The sequence below is a fragment of the Martes martes genome, assembly GCF_963455335.1.
Source record: "Martes martes genome assembly, chromosome: 7".
Lineage (NCBI taxonomy): Eukaryota > Metazoa > Chordata > Mammalia > Carnivora > Mustelidae > Martes > Martes martes.
The window spans coordinates 18,938,533-18,966,177 of record NC_137894.1 but is presented as its reverse complement, the minus strand read 5'-3'; the positions used below and the strand labels follow the sequence as shown (position 1 = coordinate 18,966,177).

General features: G+C 39.1%; 1 pseudogene across 1 annotated transcript in view; it reads right to left on the bottom strand.

The window, feature by feature from the left end:
- Positions 1-17,583: 17,583 nt before the first annotated feature.
- Positions 17,584-27,645, bottom strand: part of LOC308346584 (cAMP-regulated phosphoprotein 19-like) — a 35,762-nt pseudogene continuing 25,700 nt past the window's right edge. Inside the window, exon 3 of the transcript in view lies at positions 17,584-17,949. The product of the transcript in view is annotated as a cAMP-regulated phosphoprotein 19-like (transcript). The remainder of the gene's footprint in view (positions 17,950-27,645) is intronic.

Sequence of the window (27,645 nt, the reverse complement as noted above, 5' to 3'; positions counted from 1 at the left end):
TGAGAATTTTTCAAATGTAGACATTTCAGAGGTAAAGATAGGTTGAAAGGCTAAAGTGGGCAGCAGGGAACTGAGATGAGTAATCTGAAATCAGCTGCCATAGGCTAATAATTCCAGAAAACTAGCAGCAGAAAGTAGGCTTGGACATTTTGTAATTCTCTTCCAGTCACATGAAATTAAATTATAAAATCTCAGAAGATTCAGGCATAGATTTTTAATATGAGATTTTGACATGTGCAAATTAGACAATCTTAATGAATAAAGAAAAGAAATAGAGTGACTCATTTTTACAGTATGATATAGAAATGAGGTGTCCTAGAAGTCAACTAATCTGCTTGAAAGATAAGAAGTTTTAACAGGTTACATCTGAGTATGTGGCTTAATGTTCTATTAGACTATTCTTAGCAGGAATTTACACAAGAGTTATGGAAAATTAAGTTTAAAACCAAGATCTGGAAAGGACTCATTAATTCAAGGGCAGACCTTTTTTTAAAGATCACTGGATTGTCAGAAATTGAATTTGGTTAATCCTTTTTTTCTTCTTGACAGAGAGAGAGGGAAAGAGTGAAAGGAGGGGGAGCGGCAGGCAGAGGGAGAGGGAGAAGCAGGCTCCTAGCTGAATAGGGAACCTGAATGTGGGGCTTGATCCCAGAACTCTGGGATCCTGACCTGAGCCAAAGGAAGATACTTAACCAACTGAGCTACCCAGGCATTCCTGAAATTGATTAATTCTAATTGACTAATTGATACAATTGGTCAAGTCTCAGCTGAAAGTCATGAATTTGGAGACTGCTGATGCTATGATAGACAAAAGTTGCTTATAAAAAGACATCCAGCCCAGAGGTATGGGGGTCTTCTGCCCCATGGGTCTCTCATGTATTTCACTTGGAGCTCAGGCTATTGTCCTGAGGTATTGACCTTGGAACATGAGTTGGTCTGACATGTTTGTTTTGTTCCCCTTAGTTGGATGAATTATTTATAATCTCTTAAACTCAGTGTACTCTTATGTAAGTTGTGTTTAAATATAACCATTGTGATGTCCTGTACACACTCTGTTAATTTTTTAAATGATTTTGAAAGGCTTAAAAGGATTTTATCTACAAAATTTATAAGGATGATAATTCAGTAGATTGTCAAGGGTGATTTAAATGCTTAGGGAGCTTTTGTTTTTCACATTTGTCATCTTCCCTTGCTGTATTTGAAATGTTTGAGAGAGTCAATTATATTAAAATTGTACTCTGAAATAGCCAAGGGAATGTGATTAAATATGTAAATATATTAAATGTAGGAGTTAACTCAGAAAGGACAAGTGAAAATGATTATTCTTAATTTGATTAAAATAATAAAATTTGTAAATAAAGTAAGAGTGCAAGGTAAGCTTAAATGTTCATCAGAAACAAATTTTTTACCTTTTAAACTATAATAATATAATATTGGCAGAAAATATTTGCAAACTACATATCTGATAAAGGGTTAATGTCCAAAATATATAAAGAATTCCTACCATTCAATAGCAAGAAAGCAAGCAATTCAATTAAAAAAATAGGCAGAGGGCCTGAATAGACATTTTCCCAAAGAAGACATTCAAATGGTCAACAGGTACCTGAAAATGTGCTTAACATCACCAATTATTAGGGAGACACAAATCAAAACCACGAGATATCACCTTATAGCAATTAGAATGGCTACTATCAAAAAGACAAGAGATAATAAATGCTGGTGAGGCTATGAAGAAAGGGGAACACTTATGAACTTTTGGTAGGATCATAAATTGATTTAGTCACTATGGAAAACTATGGAGTTTCTTCCTTGTCCTTTGCTGGTTTTGGTACTATCTTTTCTAACGTAAGTTCTCTTTTTCTTTCAAGATTTTATTTAAATTCGAATTAGTTTACCTATAGTGTGGTATTTGTTTAAGGTGTAGAATTCAGTGATTCATAAGTTGCATATAACACATTGCTCATTACATCAAGTACCTTCCTTAATCCCCATCACCCAACTACCCCACCCCCCATCAACCTCCCCTCCAGCAGCCCTCAGTTTGTTCCCTATATTTAAGTCTCTTATGGTTTGCCTCCCTCTCTGTTTTTATCTTATTTTATTTTTCCTTCCCTTCCTCTATGTTCATTCCTTTTTGTTTCTTAAATTCCACATATGAGTGAAATCATATGGTCTTTTTTATCTATCATAAGTTTTTAATTTCAGACAAGTCAAAGATGTCCTTTTCTTTATGAATTTTAACATATGTTATGTAAAGAAAGAAGTTTCTTTAACATTGTAGAGAGATCCGCTACATTTTCTCCTACTCCTTCCTTAAGGGGTGGGAGAATGGGTGAAGGTGGGCAAAAGGTACAAACTCCCAGCTAAAAGATAAATAAATTCTGAGTATGTAAGTATACAGCATGGTGACTATATTTAATAACACTGTATTGTATATTTGAAAGTTGCTAAGCAAGTAGATCTTAAAAGGTCTCATCACAACAAAAAGTTTGTAGTTATATAAGGCAATGGATGTTAAGTTAATTTATTGTACTAATGATTTCATAATATACACATATATCAAGGGGCACCTCGGTGGCTCTGTGGGTTAAAGCCTCTGTCTTCAGCTCAGGTCATGATCTCAGGGTCCTGGGATCGAGCCCTGCATTGGGCTCTCTGCTCAGCAGGGAGCCTGCTTCCTCCTCTTTCTCTGCCTGCTTGTCTGCCTACTTGTGATCTCCGTCTGTCAAATGAATAAATAAAATCTTTTAAAAATATATATATACATGTATCAGAACATTATGCTGTATGCCTTAAACTTATACAATGTTATATGTCAGTCACATCTCAATAAAAACAGAAAAAACTCATTTTCATTCATTTAATCCATATTTTCCTTTATATTCTTTACCATGTTCATGGCAGTTAAAATCCCTTTGTACTAATTCGAGTAGCTAGAATACTTGTGAGTTTTCTTTATTATCTTTTTTCTCTTGATTTATCAGTCATGCATTCTGCATTTTCTTTATGTCTCATATTTTTTAATACATGCTGGATATTGTATATAAATGAACCATAGTGACTGAGAAAGTTGATATTTATTTTTCTCAGGAGATGGTTCATCATTTTCTCCATGAGGCAGAGTTGAAAGGCTGATTATTTCAATCCAATTAGGGCTTGAGCAGTTTAGGGGTATGTAGGTTTGGCTCTCCTAGGCTTTTGACCTCAGTTACCATGGTTCTTTTATATATGCAATAATCAGCACACACAATAATAGTTGCTCTCCCATACAATATAATATTGATATTACATAATGTCTAACAGCAAAGTCACTTGATAAAAGATTTCCCATATTTGTTTTGTATTCTCTCTGAACATAATATTTGCCTTTAACTTTGAGGCTGTTTTTATTTTTTTTATTTTTTTATTTTTTAGATTTTATTTATTTATTTATTTGAGAGAGAGAGAGATCACAGGTAGACAGAGAGGCAGGCAGAGAGAGGGGGAAGCAGGCTCCCTGCTGAGCAGAGAGCCCGATACGGGGCTCAATCCCAGGACCCTGAGATCATGACCTGAGCCGAAGGCAGAGGCTTAAACCACTGAACCAAGCAGGCGCCCCCGAGACAGTTTTTAAAAAATTACTTATTTATTTGAGACAGAGGGAATGAGCAGGGGGAAGAGCAGAGGGAGAGGGACAAACAGACTCCGTGCTGAGAGCCTGATGCAGGGCTCATTCCTATGACCTTGAGATCATGACCTGACCCACAATCAAGAGGTAGGCTCTCAGTCGGTGACTTAGCCACCCAGGTGCCCTGAAGCTCTTTTTATGTCTCTTGGAAATACAGTGGCTTCTACCTGGTTTTAAAGACTGCAGTGATGATCATTAGTGTGATTTTTCTTTAGAGACACAATTCACCAAGTTTGTGCTGAACAGCGTTATTGGCTTTGTAAAAATTCCATTGTCTTACCAGATAGTAGCTCACTATGCTTGCCTCGAAAAGTAGATAAAAACATTGATGGATCATGTCATTATTTGTCAAATTTTTATAAATGGTGATTATTGGAAGAATAGACTGCCCTCCCCCCAAAAAATCCCAGTTTTTGTACTTTCTATTTATCTGTTTATGGCAGCTCTTTGAATTCTCTACACTGGCAGATAATAGAGTCCAAGCATACACTGATTCATGTTTTAAATTTATATTGGAGTCCTATTCACAATTTAACCTTACATTTTTATAATTTTTTAAAAAGATTTATTTACTTGTATATTTGACAGAGATCACAAGTAGGCAGAGAGGCAGGCAGAGAGAGAGAGGGGGAAGCAGGCTCCCTGCTCAGCAGGGAGCCCAATGTGGGGCTCGATCCCAGGACCCTGAGATCATGACCTGAGCTGAAGGCAGAGGCTTTAACCCACTGAGCCAACCAGGCACCCCTAACCTTACATTTTTTTTTTTTAATTTTTAAATTTTATTTGATTTTAACCTTACATTTTAAAATAAGTTTTTATTTAAATTCCAGTTAGTTAACATACAGTGTAATATTGTCTTCAGGTATATAATTTAACAATTCAGCATTTTCATACATCACCCAGTGCTCATCACAAGTGCACTCCTCAATCCCTATCACCCATTTAATCCAACCTCACCCTACCTCCCCTCTGATAACCATCAGTTTATTCTCTACAGTTAAGTAAGACCCTGTTTCTTGGTTTGACTTTCTCTTCCCCCACCCCCTCACGCTCATTTGTTCTGTTTCTTAAATTCCACATAAAAGTGAGATCATATAGTATTTGTGTTTCTCTGACTGACTTATTTCACTTAACATAATACTCTCTAGCTCTACTCACGTTGTTGCAAATAGAAGAATTTCATTCTTTTTTTTTAATGGCTGAGCAATATTCCATTTTACATCTATACCACATCTTCTTCATCCATTCTTACATTTTTTAAGGTATATATATTTTTTTCTTTTTGAACACTGCTTTTAAGCTCTCATGAATAGCTCTGAGTCATTGATCTACTCTGAGAATTATGGTTGTATTATAACAAAATGTTGTTAAGAAAAACATGTAAAAATGGTCAATGTAAAAAATAGCATAGTTGAGATGAACTGTTGTTAATGAGACAAATTACCCAATGAAGAAATATTAATAGAACTAGCAAGGAATGCTTGATGTTGGGTATCAAACAGTCATCAAAGTGATCTTGTGGTGCCTGCAACCTTGTAGGAAGGGAAAAGTACCAAGAGCCTTGCAACATGATAATTGGGGGCCCACTGTCTGAGGAATAAGTTTAGAGTCTTGCTAATAGAGAGAACATATTTTCTTCTGATATGCATTTAGATTGAAGTTTGCAAATTCATGCTCTGAGGGCTGTATTGCATCACAAACATCTTTGATTTGTCTGGACAGTATTTTAAAAATTTTGAAATTTCATGTAAAAATCTGGCACCTTTTGAACAAAAAGAAATCATTCCCTCATATCAACCACTGGAGCTGGGTAGAAGTTGTCCTTAGTTAGGACCTGCATGTTCCAGTTTGCCAGTTACCATCACTTCTTATTTTCAAATACTTATGGGGTACTTGGGGGGCTCAGTCAGTTAGGCATCTACCTTTGGCCCTGGGTCATGATCCTGGGGTCCAGAGACCGAGTCCCACATCGGGCTCCCTGCTTGGCTGGGAGTCTTCTTCTCCCTATCCCTCTGCCCCTTCCCCTTGCTTGTGCTCTCTTCTCTCAAATAAAGAAATAAAATCTTAAAAGAAGAAAGAAAGAAAAAAAGAAAGAAACACTTGGCTTGCTTTATGCCCTAACATTACTTACCTGGCTTCTGTAAGCACTTGTGGTTTTTAACTTGCATTTTTCTGATTGGCAGAATTGAGCCTTTCCTGTTTTCTCTTTTGTGAATGGCCCATTTGTCTCTTATACTTTTTCTATTCTGCTAGCTTTTTCTTATTGATACGCATATGTTCTGAATTAGTCCCTTGAGGTTTATAAGTGTTGTGAAGGTTTTCTCCTAGTTTCTCCTTTTCTCCTGATTTTTCTTTTCTTTTTTAAGTCTGCATTCCCCGCCCCCCCGCCCGTGTTTTTGTGCTCTTCTTTGTAATTATATTTCAAGTTCCTTCCAAAACAAGGCCCCAGGAACCCCCAGGTTCAAATACATCCCTGAGCTTGGTCGACTGTTGTCTTGTATTCATGCTTGGATATTCGTTCACCAACATTAAACCCCAGGATAGAAGACGGGACATAGCTGGACTCCGTCTTCCATGGCACGAGTCCTTTGCCGACTTCAGAGGTGGCAGTGGTAGCCAACGTAGAAAAAGGACTGGAACTTGTCCTTGGAACTGGGTTGTGATGAGAAGTACCTGCCAGGAACATCATCATCTGCTCCTTCTTGTCCAAGAGTACCTGCTTTGCTTGCATGGCTTTAAGGGCCTGATAAGCCTTCCTCTTTTACAAGAGATTTTCTGGAACCAAAGGGATCTTTTATCTTTGCTCTTGTTCTGCCATGTTTCCAAAGCTCTAAGTGCCCATTTCAGTAAGCAGAAGTTTCATATTTTCAGGTAGTTCAATCTATGAAGCCTCCCCCTTTATAGTTTGTGCTTAGTTTTTGAAATACCAAGAGCCATTTTGGCAATATTTCAACAGCTTTGTCTATATGACACAATGCATTTTATATACATATATACAAATAGGTCAAAATCATAAATATGACTAAATTATACAGCGGTGACTGCTTTAAATATTGTAATTAAAATGGTACAATTAAAATAAGCATGCCAGCCACTGGTTTAAAAAAAGTTTCACTTTGGTATTTATTTAGCTTTTGAGCTACTGAAATCAATGGCGAGAGTGAAGCAATTATCTGATGCCTGTGGGTGGCAACCTTGGAGAATCGCAGCCTCTTCCGCCATCCCACCCCATTTTTGTCTTTCATAAGAGATATTTATCTCAATTTGAGATTATATTATTTTCTTTATAATCATAATCTTAAAAAGCTTAAAATAGTACTAAATTTCATATGGAATAAAACTTCATATTCTCAGCATCTTACTGTTCTTAGTGATTTCTACTTTAGTCTTAAATATAATTCTGAAAACTCTTATCTAAATCATTGTTTTTACTTATTGCTACCTAAAAGTAATGGAAAAAGGAAAATAGGGAGCCCAATTTAACCATATATATAACTGCCTCTGCTTTCTGAAGAAAGCAACACAATTCATATTGGCAAAGAAAGAAATCTCTCTATGGCGTTTTTCTCCTAACATACACTAGTGGAAGAAAGAGAAGGGTTTGAGAAATTCGAGTTTTGCAGAACCTTTGGATATTTAAATGGAGTCCCAGAGCTGGGTTCTCCAGGCCAAGGGCCAGAGATTTGGAGGTGGAGGACAGAGAAGAAGAGAGAGGGGAAGAGAGGGCTCAGTAGTTTGGTAGTTTGGCAGAAAGCTGGAGCCTGAGCTGGTAAAATATGTTCAAGGAACTTCTTAAAAAAAGAGATTGAAGATTCGAGATGACTCAACTCTCACTGTTAATTCAGATCTTTGTTATAATCTGCTTTATATACACATGCCTGTGTGAACAATGCTTTTGAGGAAAGGAAATCTGTTTTGTGTGATGCAAGGTATAACAGGGACAACATGTGTGGGATAGTGAGATGATCCTTCTACGGAACCAATTCAGCTGTGAAAGATGATACATGCCAATAGGAATTGGGTGGCTTCATGCTCCTCAAAGACATTGAGAAAGGGGCACCTGGGTGGCTCAGTGGGTTAAAGCCTCTGCCTTTGGCTCAGGTCATGATCTCAGGGTCCTGGGATCGAGCCCCGCATCGGGCTCTCTGCTCAGCGGGGAGCCTGCTTCCCTTCCTTTCTCTGCCTGCCTCTCTGCCTGCTTGTGATCTCTGTCTGTCAAATAAATAAATAAATAAAATCTTAAAAAAAAAAAGACATTGAGAAGAATGTGTGCATTCAATCACCCTCAGCAAGGGGCTTAGACAATTTGGCAGGGGGCAAGCTCAGGCAATGTTATTAGGATCTCCTGTCATCTGAGGGATACAAACTAGGGAAAAGAATAGGAAACATATAGTGGTCACTTGTCCTTTGCAGTTCTGAAGTCCAGTCAATCACATATCTACAGGGACAACAAATGTTGGTTCCCTGGTCATTGTTTGAAGCTCTTGAATTTATCCTCTGTGGTCTTGTTTCTACCCTTTTGTCTTTTATTTTCAATAGAAAGTTTTCTCTCAACCTGCTTCCTGCCCATAAAAAATGTGGACCTAGAAAGCGCTATTCATCCATCTCTATACCTTTTAGTTAAAACTTATGGTACTTTAGTAAGTATTTGTCTTAAAAATGTTCTATGTTCCCTATGAATGTTATTGGGTATCACACCATAGCAAAAACAAACAAATAATGACAACAAAACTATTTCCATAATTTTTTCTAAAATGGGCTTCCCTTTGGGCCACAGGCAAGGCTGTTGTGGGAAAATATGCCCCTAATATTCTTAGAAAGTGTCTAGATGGGAGGGTCTACTAGATGCTGCCATTAGTCTTACAGAGATTTTAACCACGGATTTTTAGCCAAACCCTTGATTTAACCTTAACTCTGAGGCTATTTCTTACTTTGATGTTTTGCTGGCCCAAGAGTCTGTCCTGCTCTTTCTATATTTCTTCTTTATTCTGCCTAAAAACTAAACAGTTCTTTGTTTAGTTAATCTCTCTCTTCCTGGCTTTTATCAGTGTGGCTAATAGAAAACAATTGTACTTTCAATATTTTGCCTGGGATTCTCCATATCCACATCAGCAAATTCAGAGCCATTGACTGGAGGCCTAGGAGGTGAGAGAGAGTGGTGAAAACAAACAGTTCTGGAGCTGGGGCAGTGGTACATCAACCAGACAGGTGATACCCTCATTTGCTCAAGTCAGTGAGTTCATTAGCTGCATCTCCTATCTCCCATGATCCCACACGTGATAGTATGGCCAAAAAATTCTACCACTCTAACATAGCTTACTCTCTCTCTCTCTTTCTTTTTTTGAACCCCAAGGGCAACTTTCTCACTGTTATTCCAGGCTGACCTGACAGCTTCCTCTCTGAGCTTTGTCTTGCCACCCAGTGTCAAAACCAATCACAGGGGTTTTAGGTTTCTGTTAGAGCAGCAGCCCACTTCCAGATACCAATTCTGTTTTGGGTATCTGCTGTTATCACTGTGTAATAAACCAGCCTAGCATTTAGTAGCTTAAATCATGCCCATTTTATCGCTCACAATTCTGTGAGTCAGGAATTTGGGCAAGGGTTGGTGGGAACAGTTCATCTCAACTTTGATGGGGTCAGGTGGTGTATATAAGTTTGGAATATCCGTGCTGTCTGCCAGTTGGTGTTGGCTGCCATCTTGGGCAACCTGGCTCTCCTCTGTTTGACCTCTTATCATCCAGGCCCATCTCTTTCCAGGTGACCTCTCCAATAGGGTAGCCTGGAATGATCTACAGAGCCTCTGGCTTCTAAGAGGGCAGAAACAGAAACTGCAAGGTGTCTTAAGACCAAGAAATCGCAGTATCATTTGTGCTGCATTCTCTTGGCCAGAGAAAGTCACAGGGTCAGTCCAGACTCAAGGGAAGAGGAAAGAGACTTCATTTCTTTTTTGGCAATGTTGCAACGTGAAGGGCATACAGGATGGCACAGAGGAGTGTGACCATTTTTGGAAACAACCTGCCTCACAGATAGAAGCAAAATGATCATGAAACCAAATACTCTCTGAAGCCACTGTATTTCCTAATCCAACCATAAACCTGATGTTCAAGTCACCCTTAGAAGTCTGGCTCATAAAGCCAAATGAGGTCAGCAGGGAAGTAAGGCGTTAAGTAGCCGACACAGACGGCTTTTACAATATTCCTATATGTACTGGTTCTAACATTTTGAAAGACCAACCACCTCAGAAGGTGACCTGTTCCCTTGTTGAACGGCTCTGAATTCTAAAGAATTCTTCCATTTGCGAAGGTGAAGCTGCCTTTCTGGTCTCCTCCCATGGTCAGATATCTGACCCCCTGGAGCCCCTCATGGGAAACCTACTGCTTTACAATTACGGCTGTAATTGTAAAATCTTCAGGTTTAGATATTTTAAGATTTTAGGTTTAGTAACATTTTAAGAGCATCTTCTTTTTTTTTTTTAATTTTTTATTTCTTTTCAGTGTAACAGTATTCATTGTTTTTGCACCACACCCAGTGCTCCATGCAATCCGTGCCCTCCCTAATACCCACCACCTGGCTCCCCCAACCTCCCACCCCCCCCCTTCAAAACCCTCAGGTTGTATTTCAGAGTCCATAGTCTTAAGAGCATCTTCTTGACTCAATATCCACCAACTCCTTTACTTGACTATCCCGAATCGTGATTCCTAGAAACATGTGTTTATGTGTATAACATATACCTCATGGAATGAATTTTGCCCAGTATGATATGTTTAAGAAGGGCTTATAGAAAATTTAAAAATATCTGAGAATGCAAGTAAATGAGCCGTTTACTGAAAGCGGATTTAACGTTTGCCTGGCTTAACTATTCAATTTGATCTTAGGGAAATTGAGTGCTTGAAATTTGTCTTGTCACAACTTTTTCATAACTTACTTGCTGTTTACCAAAATAATTATCTAAATGTAGCATCTTCTATAGCCGGGATTCAGTAGATGGTAAAAGCGGCTGAGTAGTAAGACACAACTTCTAAGAAAAGCTGAAAGCAAGGTTTGCTGTTAAAACTGATGAAAAACCTGCCCAGATACAAATCAAATCAAAGATTTGATACAAAGATTTGATCACAGATACAAAAAAATCAAAGTTGGTTTGATGCTTTGTATGCCAAAATGAAAATAGGAAGCATGTATGACTGGTTAAAGAATCATTTCTCTCTGTGGATGGTGCTTATGAAAGATGGTGTCTCAGACCCAAAATTAGGATGAAGCTTTTACTAGTCAGGGCAGGTGGCTATAAAAAGATAAGAATAATGAAAAACTACAACCAACAAGTAGAACAAGAACTTAATCACAGCCTTGTCGACCCACAACAAGGGGTCATGTCTGATATGCTTTAGTCATATCTTATCTCATTAGGACAACAACCCCAAATTTTCCGACAATATTTTTTTGGTGCCAATATATATATATATTTTTTTGCCTTTGAGTACCAGCCCCCTAATGAAGCCAGAAAGCTTTCAAGTGTGTGCGTCTGTTTGTTTTATAAATAGAATTATATTTGGGGATATATGAAAGGAGCAAAGTATTTATCTCACCACACAGTAAAGGACTTTAAAAATATTCATTGTTGTATAATGGTTTTTAAAGCATTAAAGTGGGACAGTTGCTTTGAATTTATGAAGACTAACACATATATAATTAATGGCTTTCCTCTTCTATTTGTATTGTACTTGCTTAGATTTGTTTAGGCTTAGTAAAAAAGCTATGTAAAGGGGAAAAAACCAATGTGCATAAGTAATAATAAGGATATAATGGGTACTATTAGAGAATCAAAAATAGTTCTGTGTATACAATTAGCCTGAAGACAGTTCCAGATAGTTCTCTGCCCTCACCTTTCATCATAGTGCCTAAGTGATGTGAGAAGATCTTTAAAATTGGAAAAACCAAATGCATCCTGGTTGAGAACAAAAAAGTAAGAAAACATAATTTTCCTAAATACATAATAGAGGATAGAAGATTGTCAGAATTACAGAAATCTTTCTAAAAGTTGATTCTGAAAACAGTGGTGATGGTTGTAAAACAATGTGAGTGTACTAAGTGCCTCTGAATTGCATAGTTAAAATAAATTTAAAATCGTTAAAATGGTAAGTTTGTTTTATGTATTTTACCATAATTTTAAAAAATGCCCCTTCAAAATAAAACCCATAACACATCCAAATATGCCTAAAAACCTACGTGGGTAGGATCCTAAAATCTAGCAGATTTTAGGAAGAAAGGAAAAAGGATAATCCCAGATTGAATTTCCTGATATGGCCCATCCTTTCCTTTGTTGAAAACCTGCAAAATTTTTGTTAACTTCTGGGCAAGTGTGAGTTCGGCTGGCACAAGCAACAAAGAAGTGATGTGCGCTTCGACCCAGGCATACTTGTTCTCAGGGTATCTTTGGAAATTTAATTGGTCTGAGTTCACTGTTGAACCAGTTGCAGACAGGAGCAGGCAAGTTCAAGGGCTACTGATGCTCAGAGTGTCCAGAGAGTCAGCTGATTGTAAACGAGACCGGCACAAGTGGCCCTTTATATGAGTCCCCGCTGGCCACACAGAAGCACAATCCCCCATTCATTTGTTCCTTTGGACTTTTGTGGTCTTGGGGCCTTTTGGATTTTCACTGCAGCAGATGACAGAAAATAGGAATGGGTGAATCTGATAGTAGGATTTTCTTTAGGGAATAAAGTTGGGTTAAAAATAAAATAACAAGAGCATCAAATGGGAAAGATAGACAGCACCGGGCAGTGTATATCCTGAGCAAATAATTCCAGCTTTTATCTTAAAATGTAGGCTGACCTAGCATAACCCCAGGCCTGGTGACAGACTCTATTATACTATCACAGACTGTAATAGGAATAATTGAGATCACCTGATATTCTGGCTTTCTCATAATTACTAGGCAGCTCAGTTGATGTGGTTGGAACCCAGGCTGGGGAGGAACATGACGGTTCTTGGGTAGGGAAGTTTCTAGGTTCACCACAATGGGAAAGTACAAATAGGAAGGGTTTGTACCATTGAGGCTGGGATGCTAATAAGTTGTGCCACTGGGTGGGGGTGGGGGCCAGTCTAACTACAAGAAGCTGTCACAAGATTGTCTGGGGTATTCTCTAAAGTACCATGTCTCAAACTTTAATTATGGATGGATGAAGTGAGGGTCCTGTCAAAACCCAATCTTTGATTCTATAGATTGTACATTCCTAACAAGCTTCTAGGTGATGCTCATGTTGTTGGTCTGAGAATCACACTTCATGTAGAAAGGCTCTAAAAAAATTAGGGCCAACTAGGGGGAGACTAGCATGATTCCAGTTGAATCTAGTATTTCCACTAATGGATTGAAAGTTTAAAAATCTAACATTTGATCTAAAGAATTGATTACAAACATGAAATTCTTACATTAACGAAGTGCTCTGAAATCATTCATTTATATGTCTCAGGCTAGAGCTAGTGGTTTTCAGTTGAAAGAAGGATGACTTCCAAGAGGGCGTTCAGAAATGTATAGAGAGTTATCTGTTGCTCTGATAACATAGAAATGCTACTGTGATTTAGTGCCTGGAGGCCCCAAACTCTCATTGTCTGATAATGTGTAGGAGAGTTCTGAACAAAGAATTATCGCAAGTCAAGAGAGCCCCCATTAAGGTATCTGACCAACACTAATGGAGAGAAATGCTGTACCCATACCTGAAACCTCAGCCAATTAGTTTTTTGAACATATTTTAAAATGCAGAGCCTGGAACAGTAAACCCTACCCGTGTGCTTCAGCTCATTTTTTAGAGTTTTGGCTGCCTTTGGGATTTTCCAGTGGGAAGCGAGTCCTTTCTGTCTAGTGGCTTACATGCAGTACCATAGCTTGATAAAGTCATGGCCATTCTCACAACGGAGAATGAGCCCAACAGGAAGGACTTCAGAAAGTCCTACAGAGTCTGGATTCCTTGACATTCTGCATGAAAAATCAGAAAATGGAACTTCCAGAGTCCCCTTGAGGTAATGACACTCTGTTGCTCTTGGTGGCTCACCTTCCTCCAAACATGGGGCGACGACCAGTGTGCCTAACTCCAAACACAAATGCCTCTAAGTCTCTCAGGTCTGTCAAATCCCCACCAAATTCTTTTACAAAAGGGGGAGTCCCAGAGTCCCAGATTTGTTGGCCATAAAAAGCTTTTCTAAGGTCAAAACAGATTCTGACCTCTGATCCCAACAGATACTGTTGAACATTACCATGAGTATATTAGAAATTCTTGTGGTGACTTAGTTATGACCAAAAAAAGCTGTGATATGAGAAATATCATAGATACTCTCATATCTCAGATATGAGAAATAAAACAGAAAGAAGTGACCTAAGGCCATGTTCAAGAAAGAAAAGAAGGAAAACCCAAATCAACTTAGCATGGTAGAAAGGAGGCCTTCACAACTGTTATTTCAGAGACTAATTTTTAAAAAAGGATGAAATAATAGATATTGCAATAAACATATTCAGTACAATATGAGGGAAAAATTGTATAACTTTCTGAGCTTCCATATAAAGTTCAAGGGATGGGCAACTTCTGACAGGATTTGGCAGGGTCAGTCCGATTCCATCTGGGAAAAGCTTTCTTCATCCTGGCTTGGTCTTGGGTATTGCTAGATAGAAGGGAAATGCGTCTGGCACCCCAGGGGAGCAGTTTCCATGCCAGGGCCCCAAGTACCCCGTGACCACATTGCAATGACCTGAAGGAGATACTCTGTCACTGATCACTACATTCTAAAAACTGTAAGATCAGTAAACGTTGACCTGATAAAAAAGTAGTTATATAAGTAAAATAATACACACATAACACGAATAATCATCTGTATACATGAAAATGTTCACTCTTTGAAGTGTTGTTAAACAACAGTAATAACAACAGTTCCTATGGGGCACCTGGGTGGCTCATTTGGTTAAGCGTCTAACTCTCGATCTAGGCTCAGGTCTTGATCTTAAGGTTATGAGTTCAAGCCCTGCACTGGGCTCCACCCTGTTGTGGAACCTACTTAAAAAAATAATTCCTTAACACAGACTCCCTGGAATGCTAGAAAGCTGGCTGATTTTCAGGACCCTGGGCTCTGGCCCTCATTGAGAGTTGGCTTCACTGAGGCCAACTTAGCTTCAAGAACCAGGAGCTCTCGGGGGCACCTGGGTGGCTCAGTGGGTTAAAGCCACTGCTTTCGGCTCAGGTCACGATCCCAGCGTCCTGGGATCGAGCCCCGCATCGGGCTCTCTGCTCAGCAGGGAGCCTGCTTCCTCCCTTCTCTCTCTGCCTACTTGTGATCTGTCTGTCAAATAAATAAATAAAATCTTTGAAAAAAAAAAAAAAAAAAGAACCAGGAGCTCTCCATGTTGGTGAATGTTCTCTTAAAATGGCCAGGGGAAGTTCTTCTGAAATGGTGCCATGAGCCCCATTGCATGAGCCTTAACAAAAATTTGACAGAACTTCTTTTTCAGGAAAAGCTTTCACCGGCAGCTGCGAGCCCTGGAAGGAACTTTGGGGCAGGAGAAAGGCATGCAGAGAAGGTTGTGTCTGCTTTGCTCTGCTTCAAGGTTCACTTCTGTTAAGTTCTGTACCTGGTTTACAATAGGGGTGTGTGTGTGTGTGTGTGTGCATATGCACATGCATCCTTCCTGTAAACCTATAAGCTACCTGTAATGATACAGGCCGTAGTTTGGAAGGGCAGAGAACATTCACTTCTTATTTTGTATAACTTCTTGCCTTCTTTACATACTTCCCATTTCTCACAGGGAAACAAAACGAACAAACCTACAGAATCCAACTAAAAGGCCCATCGAGTGTAAACCTTAGATGCACGCAGAATGTAAACCTTAGATGCACACAATATTTTGAACTGCACTGTGGGTACTGCTCAGCCTGCCCATTTCCTTCTGACCAGGCATGCTTCCTCTGCTATGGTCTTCCTCTGGGTCCTGGTGATACAGGTCCTTGGCTACCCGATAGCTCTCTTCCCTGCTGGCTTCTGAGCTGTGGCCTGAGCTGGTAGACTTGTGGTGGGACCTTCAAGGTCAGGAGCTATGCCCATGGGCCATGGTCCCTGAGGACCTGCTCTTCCTCTGTCTCACTGGTTGAGGCCTCTCTAAGAGCCCATAGTGCCCTCCATGCAACCCCGTTGGGCCCTCTGCAGCCTGGCCTCATCCTGCCACCACTGATGTGGGGCCAGCTCAGTGGACCTCAGCTCAGGGCCCTGCTGGGATTGGAAAACTCTCTGGTTGACCACTCTGCTCAGTGCTCTTAAGTAGCCTGGGCCACCTCATGTTGGTTCAAGGGACCCCACTGCACGGCTCCTTGCAGAGCCCATGCATTCTGCATCCCTTCCTGCTGGAACTTCATGAAGCAGGCTCAGCACCAGCACCAGGTAGACCATTTGGCCAGACCCTTCTTGTTCTTCTACCACCTTCCTTCAAGGGGAAGGAGGTAGGCTTTCTTTTGTATCTCCTCTCTGAGAACTTTTTTCCACCAGACTGAACAAAGCCCCAAGGCTCAGCGGAGACAGATGGTGGGACTCTCTTCTCTCTTCACTTTAAGAGATGGTTTAAGCTGAAAGTCAGGTGTAGGCCATTTGAATGGCATGCAAAAAAAAAAAAAAAAAAAAATCAACCAAACCCACAAAGCCTGGATTTCAAGCCTAGTATCTTACTAAATAGGGCACATACCCGACAATAGGCCTTTTGACTCTTCTTCCAGATGTGAGAGATTCGAATGAAATATGGCTTAAGGATAGAATACATTGGTTTTATATTTGTAGAATACTGTATTTCATTACAACTGCTTTATAGGGTTTTGCAGAAGAAAACAAGACCAAGCAACAAAGAAATACATAATTCAGCACCTTTAATGGACAACAAGAACCATTTCCTAAAGAACAGTCTTTCCATCACCAATTAGGTAGTAATCATATTTTGAATATCATCTGTATGTTTGACTCTGCCTGCACAATTAGAATGTTGGTTGCCACTTGTACCTGCATTTGGATTTGCCAGTAATTCTCCTGTCCTCTTTTCAACCTCCCACTACTAATTTATGTTGACCCTCAAAAAAGAAAATGAGGACTTGAATGTCAAGGCATGTGACTTGCATTCTAGGACATATTGTAACTTCCAGAGCACTGACTCAGCAATCTCATGGTTTAGGCTTCATACTCCTGACAGCTGTTTATTTCTTTCAGTGTAATTTCAGAGGAAAATATCCAGAAGGGATTTGCTGCCCTAGATCTATCAGAAAACATATTTAAGGTATTCTGTAGTTTAATAATACAAAAACTGAACACTAAACAATCATATCATGAAAGGGTTATAATTTCAGTAGCAGTTTATCTGAAATCAGGCAGAAAGGTATTTAAAGCACACACCTGACACTTTGTAGAGATTTAATGAGATAATGCACGGGAACCATAGAAGCTAAGAAACGTTTCCAAAACCATTTGCAGACAATCAGGGAATAATGGAATTTGAAAGAAACTTCAAAATTATCTGGTTCAGATCTCTGCTTTCTGTACCTAGAAAAGTTTACTTGACTTTTAGTAGAATAAGTAGGGCTGCTCAAAGATTAGAAAGCCTTGGGATCACAGTCAGTGACTGCAAAAGGAAATCATATACACATCTGTAATGGAATATTATGTAACCATGAAAAAGAATGAATGCTTGCCATTTGCAACAACATGGATAGATTTCTCTTTCTTTCTTTCTATTTCTTCCTTTCTTCCTTCCTTCCTCCCTCCCTTTCTTCCTTCCTTCCCTTTTTCCTTTCTTTCTTTCCTCCTTTCCTTTCTCTCTCCATCCATCCATCTTTCTTTCTTTCTTCCTTCCTTTCTCTCTCTCTCTCTCTCTTTCTTTCTTTCTTTCTTTTTGTTTAGCTCTTTTAGTCACTAGCCAGCTTGCTAGCAACAGGGATAGTTTCTGTTGAGGAAGGTCCTGTGGAGTAGAACTGTGGTCACCAGTAACCTCTGTCTTGTCCAGAACTGCAGTAGGAAGTTGCTCATTCATTTTTGCTTTAGCCATGTTGTAATTCCCAGAATCAAAATAGTTTTGCCTGTTCTGCAATTGTCTCCTTAAGAAATTTGAACCTCCAGGCTTTTGTGCCAGATGGGGATTTTGCTTTTACTTTTGCTTCTTTGGCTTTTTCTAGACTAGCCACTTTATCTTCTGTTTCCTTCTGCTCTCCCACGGAGGCTGCCTCAGTGACTTCTGCGGACACACTGCTCCCTCTCACCCCACTTCTCCATCTCTGCCAACATGGGTGGATCTTGAGGGCTTTATGCTAAATAGGTTAGGCAGATAAAGATGAGTACTGTATGATCTCACTTGTATGTGGAATCTAAAGCAAAGCAGACCAAAAACAAAAACCTAAAAGCAAACTACAAGATGCAGAGATTGGGGGTTTCCAGACGTGAGTGGTATGGGGTGAGTGAAATGGGTGAAGGTGGTCAAACAGTACAAACTTCCTCTTATAAAATATGTCATGGATGGGGCACCTGAGTGGCTCAGTGGGTTAAAGCCTCTGCCTTCAGCTCAGGTCATGATCCCAGGGTCCTGGGATCGAGCCCAGCATCGGGCTCTCTGCTCCGCAGGGAGCCTGCTTCCTACTCTCTCTGCCTTCCTCTCTGCCTACTTGTGATCTCTGTCTGTCAAATAAATAAATAAAATCTTAAAAAAATATATGTCACGGAGGTGGAATGTACAGCACAGAGATTGTAGTTAGTAATGCTATATTTTATACTTGAAAATTGTTAATGGAATAGATCTTAAAATTTCTCATCGCAAAATATTTGTACCTCTGTGTGGTAATGGATGTTAACTAGATTTATTGTGGTGATCATTTTGCAACATATACAAATATTGAATTATTACATTACACCTGGAATGAATGTAATGTTACATGTCAATTGTATCTCAATTAAAATAAATCCCAATTCTTAATTCCTGGTATATAGAAAAGCAACTGACTCGAAAGTCATATATTAAGTTTATGTCCTGCAAGCTTCTTACACTCACTAGTTTGTTCTAGGAATTTAGTTTGTTGTTGTTGTTGCTAATTAATGGAGACTTTTCTACATAAATAATTGTGTCATCTGTAAACAAAGTTTTATTTCTTCCTTTCCAACCTGTATACTTTCTATTTTTCTTTCTCATCTTAATGCATCAGTGAGGGCTTCCAATATGATGTTGAATAGGAGTGGAAAGAGGGGACATTCATGGTTTTTTTTTTCCCTGTCTTAGGGGAAAAGCTTCTATTTTCTCACCACTGAGTATTGCATAGAATTTTTGTAGATATCCTTTATCAGTTTGAGGAAGTTCCCTTTATTCCTATTTTGCTGAGAATTTTTAACTTGAATGGATGTTGGATTCTGTCAGATGTTTCTTCTGTATCTATTGATATGATCATTTTTTTCTTCTTTAGCCTGTTGATGTGATAGATTACATTAATTGATTTACATTGATTAATTAATTGATTACATTAATTGGTACAGAACCAGTATTCCATTCTGGAATAAATGCCAGTTGGTCATGGTGTATAATTCTTTCTATACATTGTTGAATTCGACCGGCTAATTTTTTTAGTATTGTTGCATGTATGTTCATGCGGGATATTGATCTGTAATTTTATATCCTTATAATGTCTTTGTCTCGTTTTGGTATTAGTGTTGTGCTGGTTTCATAGAATGAGTTAGGAAGTGTTCTCTTTGCTTTGATTTTCTGGAATAGATTACATAGAGTATTGATATCACTTCTTACTTAAATGATCAATAGAATTCACCCATGATACCGTCTGAGTTGGATGCTTTCTGTTTTGAAGGTTATTAATTATGAATTCAACTTCTTTAATAGATGTAGAACTATTCAGGTATCTATTTCTCATCGAGTTTTGGAGATTTTGTCTTTCAAGGAGTTGGCCCATTTCATCTACGTTGTCAAGTATGTGAGCATATTTGCCTATTCTATGTATTTCAATGTTATGGATTCAATTTTTATGTTCCCTCAAGATTTATATGATAAATCTTACCTCCGTGACGCCTTGGTGGCTCAGTTGGTTAAGCGGCTGCCTTCAGCTCAGGTCACGATCCCAGCGACCTGGAATCGAGTCCCACATCCGGCTCCTTGCTCCGCAGGGAGCCTGCTTTCGCTCTCTGCCTCTGCCTGCCACTCTGTCTGCCTGTGCTCGCGCTCGCTCTCTCTCTCTCTCTCTCTGACTAATAAATAAATTTAAAAAAATCTTAAATAAATCTTACCTCCTAGTGTGATGGTATTAGGAGGGAGCAAACTTGGGAGGTGAGCAGGGTTAGATGAGGTCATATAAGTGGAGCCCACATGAATGAGATTAGTGCCCTCAGAAGAGTCATGAGAGAGCCTACTTACTTTTTTCTGCTCTCTATTGCATGAAGATACAATGAGAAGTCAGAAGTCTGCAACCTGGAAGATGGCTCTTACCAGAAACCAGCCATACTAGCACCCTGATCTCAGACTTTCCAGATTCCAAAATTGTGAAAAATACAATTCCATTCTTTATAAGCCACTTAGTTATGGTATCTTGTTACAGCAGCCAGACCTAACTAAGACACTTAATGTAAGTGGAATCATACAATATTTGTCCTCTTCTATCTGGCTTATTTCCCTTAGGAAGTTTTCCATGTTGTGCCATGTCTCAGAATTTCATTTCTTTTTAAAGCTGAATAATATTCCATTGTATGTATTTACTACATTAAAACATGCATTTGTCTGTCGATCGATGTTTGGGTTGTTTCTATCTTTTGGCTATTGTGAATAATGCTATGAGTATTGGTATACAAAGATCTGTTTGAGTCCTTACTTTCAATTCTTTTAGGTATATACCTAGAAGAGGAATTGCTATTGTAAATTTAATTGTTTGAGGAATGCCATACTGTTTTTCACAGTGGCAGCACCGTTGAACATTCCTACCAAAAATGCACAAAGGTTCTAATTTCTCTTCTCCTTCTCCTGATTTTTTGTTTTATTTTGCTTTAAGATTTTATTTATTTATTTGTCAGAGAGAGAGAGAGAGATCACAAGCAGAAGGAATGACAGGCACAGGGAAAAGCAGGCTCCTCACAAGGCAAAGAGGCAGATGTGGGACTCCATCCCGGGACCCTGGGATCATGACCTGAGCCAAAGGCAGATGTTTCACTAACTGAATCACTCGGGTACCCTGTTTTTTGTTTTTTAAATAATAACCATTCTCATGGGGGTGAAATGGTATCTTATTGTGGTTTTGATTTACATTCCTTTAGTGATTAGTGATTTGAGCATTTTTCATGTGCTTATTGGCCATTTGTATATCTTCTTTGGAGAAATGTCTATTCAAATCCCTTGCCCACTTTTAAATTGGATTGTTAACCTGTTGTGTTTTAGGAGCTCTCCATAGAATTCTGGACATTATTCTCTTATCAGGTAAGTGATTTGCAAATATTTTCTCCCATTCCGAGTGTCATCTTTCCAGTCTCCCGATAGCATCATTGGATGCATAAAATTTTATATCTTGGTGTAGTCTATTTTTTTTATATTTCCTTTGTTGCTTATGCTTTTGGTGCCATATCCAAGAAATCTTCATCAAATCCAATTTCAGGAAGACTTTCTCCTTGTTTTCTTCTAAGAGTTTTATAGTTTTAGGTCTTTGATCCTTTTAAGTTGATTTTTGTGTATGGTGTAAGTTAAGGGTTCAACTTCATTGTTTTGCATGAGAATTAACAGTTTTTCAGCATCATTTGTTGATCCATCCTTTTTCTTTTAATCCATTTGTGTTTTTATATTTAAGGTGGTTTTCTTATAGACAACATATAGCGGAGTTTTCTTTTTTTACCTACTATAATACTTACTCTCTGTCTTTTAATTGCTCTGTGTAGATCATTCACATATAAAGTGATTATTGGCATAGTTGGATTAATATGTATCATACTTATAACTGTTTTCTATTCATTACCCTTGTTCCTTGTTTCTTATTTCTCCTGTTTTTTGTTGTTTGCGTGTCTGTGTGTTTTGTATTTCACACATTTTCTGTCTTCTTTGGCTTAATAAAAAAATTTATATAATTCCATTTTCTCTCCTTCCTTAGCATATCAATTATACTTCTTTAAAAACATTTTTCAAAGGTTATCCTAGAGTTCACCATACACATTTATAATTAATCTAAGTCCACTTTCAATTAGCACTGTACTACTTCATGGATAGTACAGGTACCTTATAACAGTCTTTCCAACTCCTCCTTCCCATTTCTTACAACATTGTTGTCATTCATTTCACTTATCCATAAGCTCTAATTGTCTGTTATGATGTATATTATTATACAATTATTATATTATTAAATATCTTTTTATATTTAATCTAATCATCTAACATATTATTGATTGTATTATTATGTAATTATTATATAATCTGTTATTTTGAACACACTTTTTTTTAATCTCTCAAGTCAAACAAGAATAAGAAAAAGAAAAGATTTTCTTTTAGTCTCATTTATTCTTTCTCTAATGCTTTTCCTTTCTTTGGGTAGATTCAAGTTTCTGGACCATATTAATTTCCTTATTTCTGAAGATCTTTTTAAAGACATTTCTTGCAAGGCATGTCTCCTGGCAACAAAATCCCCCGTCTTTTATTTATTTATTTATTCTTTTGGTCTGAGAAGTTCTTTATTTCTACTTCATTGCTGAAGGATAATGGCACTTGACACAAAATTCTAGATTTTTTTCTTTCTCTTCTTTAAATATTTTTCTCCTTTCTCTTCCCATTACATGGTTTCTGAGGGGAAGTTTGATGTAATTTTTATCTTTGCTCCTTTATAAGGAAAGTGTTTTTTTCCTCTTCGTTTCTGGTAATTTTCGTTGTTCTGAAGCTTACTGATGTTAATATAGCCACTCTTGGAAAAGATTATTCCAATGCCATTTAAGCTGTTCTAAAGAACAGAGGAGGAAAGAAATCTTTCTAATTTATTTGCCCATGCTAAAGCATTGACATCTAAACCTGACTTAGATGGCTCTCATACACATATGCACACTCACAACACCCCTCTTTTGAATCTTACTTGTGGATTTAGTTAAAAATGTCTAACATTGGAGCACTTGACCAGCTCAGTTGCAAGACCATGTGAACTCTTGATCTCAGAGTCATGAGTTTGAACCCCACTTTGAGGGCAGAGACTACTAAAAATAAATAAATAAACTTAAAAAAAATCCAACATATACTTGAAGAAAATGTGTTACAAGAAACACACAGTTTGGCTAAGCAAGGCTTAATTTATGAATGAAAGAATCTGGGGTGCCTGGGTGGCTCAGTCAATCAGGCGTCTGACTTCAGCTCAGGTCATGTTTCAGGGTCCTGACTGAGCCCTGCATTGCCTTGAGCCCCCTGTTGAGCTCCGGGTCTCTGCACTCAGTGGGGGGTCTGTTTATCCCTCTCCCTCTACCCCTGACCCTGCTCATGCTCTCTTTGTCTCTCTCTGTCTGAAATAAATAAATAAAATCCTTTTTTTAAAAAAGAATCCTTTGACTTAGAAACTCCATTCATTGATAATTTATAATGAAGGCTTTATGATCATCTTAATCAATTCTATGGAGCCATTTGAAATAAATTCAATTTGTATTACTGTAAAGACTTTCAAACCCTAGTGTAGCAGAATGATTTATTATTTTAATAGATAGTACTAGGGTGTGTTTAATGATGGAATGGTCTCACAGTTTTTGACAATACTTTGATTGGAAGGCAAAGCCCCGAGGGAGTGGTTTGTTCTGGAATGACCAATAAGGAAAGAGTGATAATACTCGGCATAAAAACGAAACAGAAGTTCAGGGAAGGGGATAAAAGATGGGAGGGAAACCAAATAGGATTGTGTGGTTGAGCAAACTGGGTAGAAGCCTAAGACTCTTGGAGAAATTTGTCAGTGATTAATTTCAACGGGTGACTTGACCAAAGGACTTTATGAACAGACATGGCTGACGTTCAGTTTACAGTTAGTGCTGCAGCAGGAAAGCGTCACCTCTCACTCAGACCCTATACAAAGGTCTTCTTTGTGTGAAGCACAAAGGAAAGGGTAAGTTGAGTTTCTAGTCTGGCTGATGAAGCGGAGAGCAGAACATGGCACCGGTTAGGGGATACAAGGGATTACAAGAGTTCAGCCAGAGCAGAGAACCAGGGCCGGCCCCCATGGAGCCCACAAAAATTTTGGAAAGGGTGCTGGGCTTCCCTTCAGGTGTGCGATGGGGATTCAAGTCAATTTCCTGATAAATATCCAAAGGCAGAATGACCTCAACTGAAATCTGCCTTATGTGAAGAATACACATGATCTCTTTGTGATTCTTACCATGTTACGATACACAAACATCGGCAAATCTAGTATACAAATTTTAATCATTAAAAAAAACTCTAAAAATTAGGTTTTACCATGAGAATCTGCAAGAAGGGAATAGAGGTAAATTTTTTAAAATAATCTTTTATACAGAAGAACCTCCTAAGGATGACTTCAGATTCAAGAAGCCAAGTAGGAAAAGTCTGATAAATCTGAGAACATAAAAATTAAATTCCTTTGCACAGAAAAGGAAAAGTACAATAAAACTATAAAAGATAAACTTGACAAAATATTTGTGATATATGTTAAGTAATGGGTAGGTGTTCCTAGCTTAAAAAAAAAACTGTTATAAGCCTAAAAGAAAAGAATAAACAACCCAATAGAAAAAATAGCTAAGTATCTCATAGAAAAAGAAACACAAAGAGCAAATATAAACACATAAAAAGATGCACAACTTCATTCTTAGGAGATGAAAAATAGAAATAATAATGGTTGACTACAGGATTTTAAAAATTCATTATACCCAGTGTTGGTGAGGGTGCAGGGAAACTGTGACTCTCAAGTATTATTCGCTGGAAAATATATCAGGATAGTCTTTTTGGAGGCCATTTGGCAATATCTCCTGGCAATTTATGGGGCCTGCAGGAACACACAGAGGTATATGATGGTTTGAAAGTATGCAGGCAGGAGAGGGTATGGCTAGGCACTCAGGCTCTGGAACCAGACTGCCAGGGATAAGATGACATCTCAGCAACTTCCCAGCTGTGTGACTGTGGCAAGTTACTTTACCTACATGGGCCTCATCTGTAGGGCGGAGATAATAGCTTAGTTCTCTCATAGAGTTGTTGTGAAGAGTAGAAATATTTACACACATTGGAAGAATGCTTAGCACATAGTTATCCATCATTGCAACATTAATCGAAAGAAAACACCTAATTGCTCCTCATAGCGTGCTGCTTAAGTAAGTCCATGGGCTACCATGTTCCATTCAAGTGAATGGAGCAAACCTCCCTTTGACCAGGTGATCAATGTCCCCACCTTGTTAAATTCTGGGGCATCGCTTGTTCTAGGATATCATAGCTTCCCACATCGCTTTCTTTATTTGTGTCAGAATTCTAGTAAGCTGGGAGTAAGACAAGTGGCAATTCCGAAGACAAGTATTTTAAGAAGTGGTGGACACTGAGGGCTTAATTCTTAGGCTCTTTGCTTGTGCTTTTTGCCTTAGAGCAGAGTTTCTCAAAAATGGCACCATTGACATTTTTTTAAAAGTAGGCTTCACGCCAAGTGTGGAGCACAGAGCAGAGCTTGAACTCACAACTCTGAAATCAAGACCTGAGCTGAGATCAAGAATTGGATGCTTAACTGGCTGAGCCACCCAGGTGTCCTGACATTTTCAGAGGGATAATTCTTTGTTGGGGGGTGTCCTGTGCATTTAAAATTGTTTTACAGTATCCTTGTCCTCAACCCACTAAACACATGTAGTACCCCCAAGTTCTGAAACCGAGGATGTCTCCAGATATTGTCAAAGATCCCTTTGGGGGGTGGGTGTGAAATCACTGTGGGTTGCTTCAGAGGCTGGGAATGGTAGCAGGGGGCATGTCACCCCTCTGCACCCCTCTGCATAATCAAGAAAACGATTCTCTCCAGCAGAGGAGGAGGCTATAGTTCGGATTTTGAAGCAGTTAGGAAAAGATCTCCCTTCCTAAGTATGAACTCAGACACTGCTTTTGAAAATTAATGTTCAGTGTGTGTGTGTGTGTGTGTGTGTGTGTGTGATTATTTGACCCAACAGTTATCCACTGGGCTCTTGGATGAATAAGTAAGCACAGCTTCTACTTAATCTGTAGCAAAGTCCTTGAAAGAGTCCAGATTTGAAGTGTCAATGTCCCATCACACTTTCATGCTTCCGAAAGCCCACTTTCATTTTTAATTTTTTAATTCATTAATTTTTTTGAATCAGTATATCATACGGTTCAAAACTTAAAAGGTATAGATGAGTGTAGAGTGAAACGTTTTTTCCCCATTTCTGTCTCTGGACACCTGAGTCCTTCCCATGAGGTAGTCACATGAACAGTTTTTTATTTATTCTTCTAACTATATTTTATGTGTACACAAATATGTATTTTTTCCTCTGTTTTTTTAACCAAAACGATCGCTTACTTGATATACTGTTCCGCATCTTCATCCAGTCTCTTCTATGCATGTATGGCATATAGTCACCATTCCCTCCTTCCTGACAGAGCTCTGTTTTGGGGCAGTTCTCCCCATACCTCCACCCCACAGAACCCCCATCTGTCTAACAGAAGCGGATTCCAACCCCAGACTTGGGAGATGTCTGGTCAGGGGTGACCCACTCTCCTTGCCCTAGATCAGATCGCAAATGGGCATAAGATCCAATTCAGGCTAGTAAACAGGCTGAGAAATTTGTTAGGCAGTCCAGGAAAAATCTTTTTCTTTTGAGAGAGATACAGAAGAGAATCTTTCTCACTTCCTCCACACCTCAAAGCGAAGATGAGGCAGACATTTTAGGCACGGCACTGGAGGAACTGGAGTGCCTGGATTAAGCCAGTCCTGAACCTTGATCTACTGCTGTCCATCCAGGCTTAGAATGGAGGGGTGATGTCACTTTTAGCAGTCTAGGGTGGGGTCAAGGGGCAGCGATGTGGGAGTTATAATATTAAACATGAAGCCTTTTCAGGTCCAAGTCTGGTGTGCTGGTGGACTTTTGGTTTATAGCAGAGAAGTCCTCTCTCCGATGTGCAGTGTGTTTCAGTAAAGAAACATTCAGGTCTCGTTTGGGAGTAAGCATCTCCCACTGCACAAATGAGGAGAGGAAAAGACAATGGGGCAAAATGCTTGCTCAAGACCACATGATTAATAACAGGCAGATCTGGAATCTGACCCAACTTTGTTTCCATATCTAGATTACTCTCCCTGATTTTCCTCCAAACTCCAGGGTGCTCTGGCTTACAGTATCTGTGCTCACGAACACATAAGAGGGCCCACACTACCCTCTGGAGCAGAAGGACCAAGAAGCTTGGGAAGGTCAGGGAGACGGCAGGAAGAGCCCCGATGGGATACAGCTGCAGTCACTGAGACTGCTGTCACCATGACAATATGACCTCTGACTCCCGCCCCATTCCCTGCATCATGACACTCAAGATTTGGTGTCCCAGAAGTCAATGTTCCAGCCTCCTGGCTACAGTGGGGCAGGAGAGAAGGATCTGGTGCCCCGCTGATGGAAGACTCCCATGGACATTGGGGTGCTCTGCTGGAGGAACCCCAACGACAACCCTTCCCATTAACTCTGAGGCTCCTGCCACCTCCCAAACTCTGGTGGCAAATAAAATGAGTACCCTTCAGGGACCTCCTTTTGTTAGCAAATTTTCTTTTTCCTTTTTCTTATAAAGAATTTCTTCTAAAGAATTCAATCCCAAGGTTGAGGGTATCGTTGATGTTGGGGTCAGAGAGCTGACCTCAATCAAAAGTGGGGGGGGGGAACCATGTGTGACCAATAACGTCCCTGGTCTCAAATGTAGTCACAGAGCTTCAGCTGGCTCTATAAATGTGACATGTGGGCACGTGCTAGGCGTTGCACACACCCTTTTGTTCCTGCACGAGCCTAAGCAT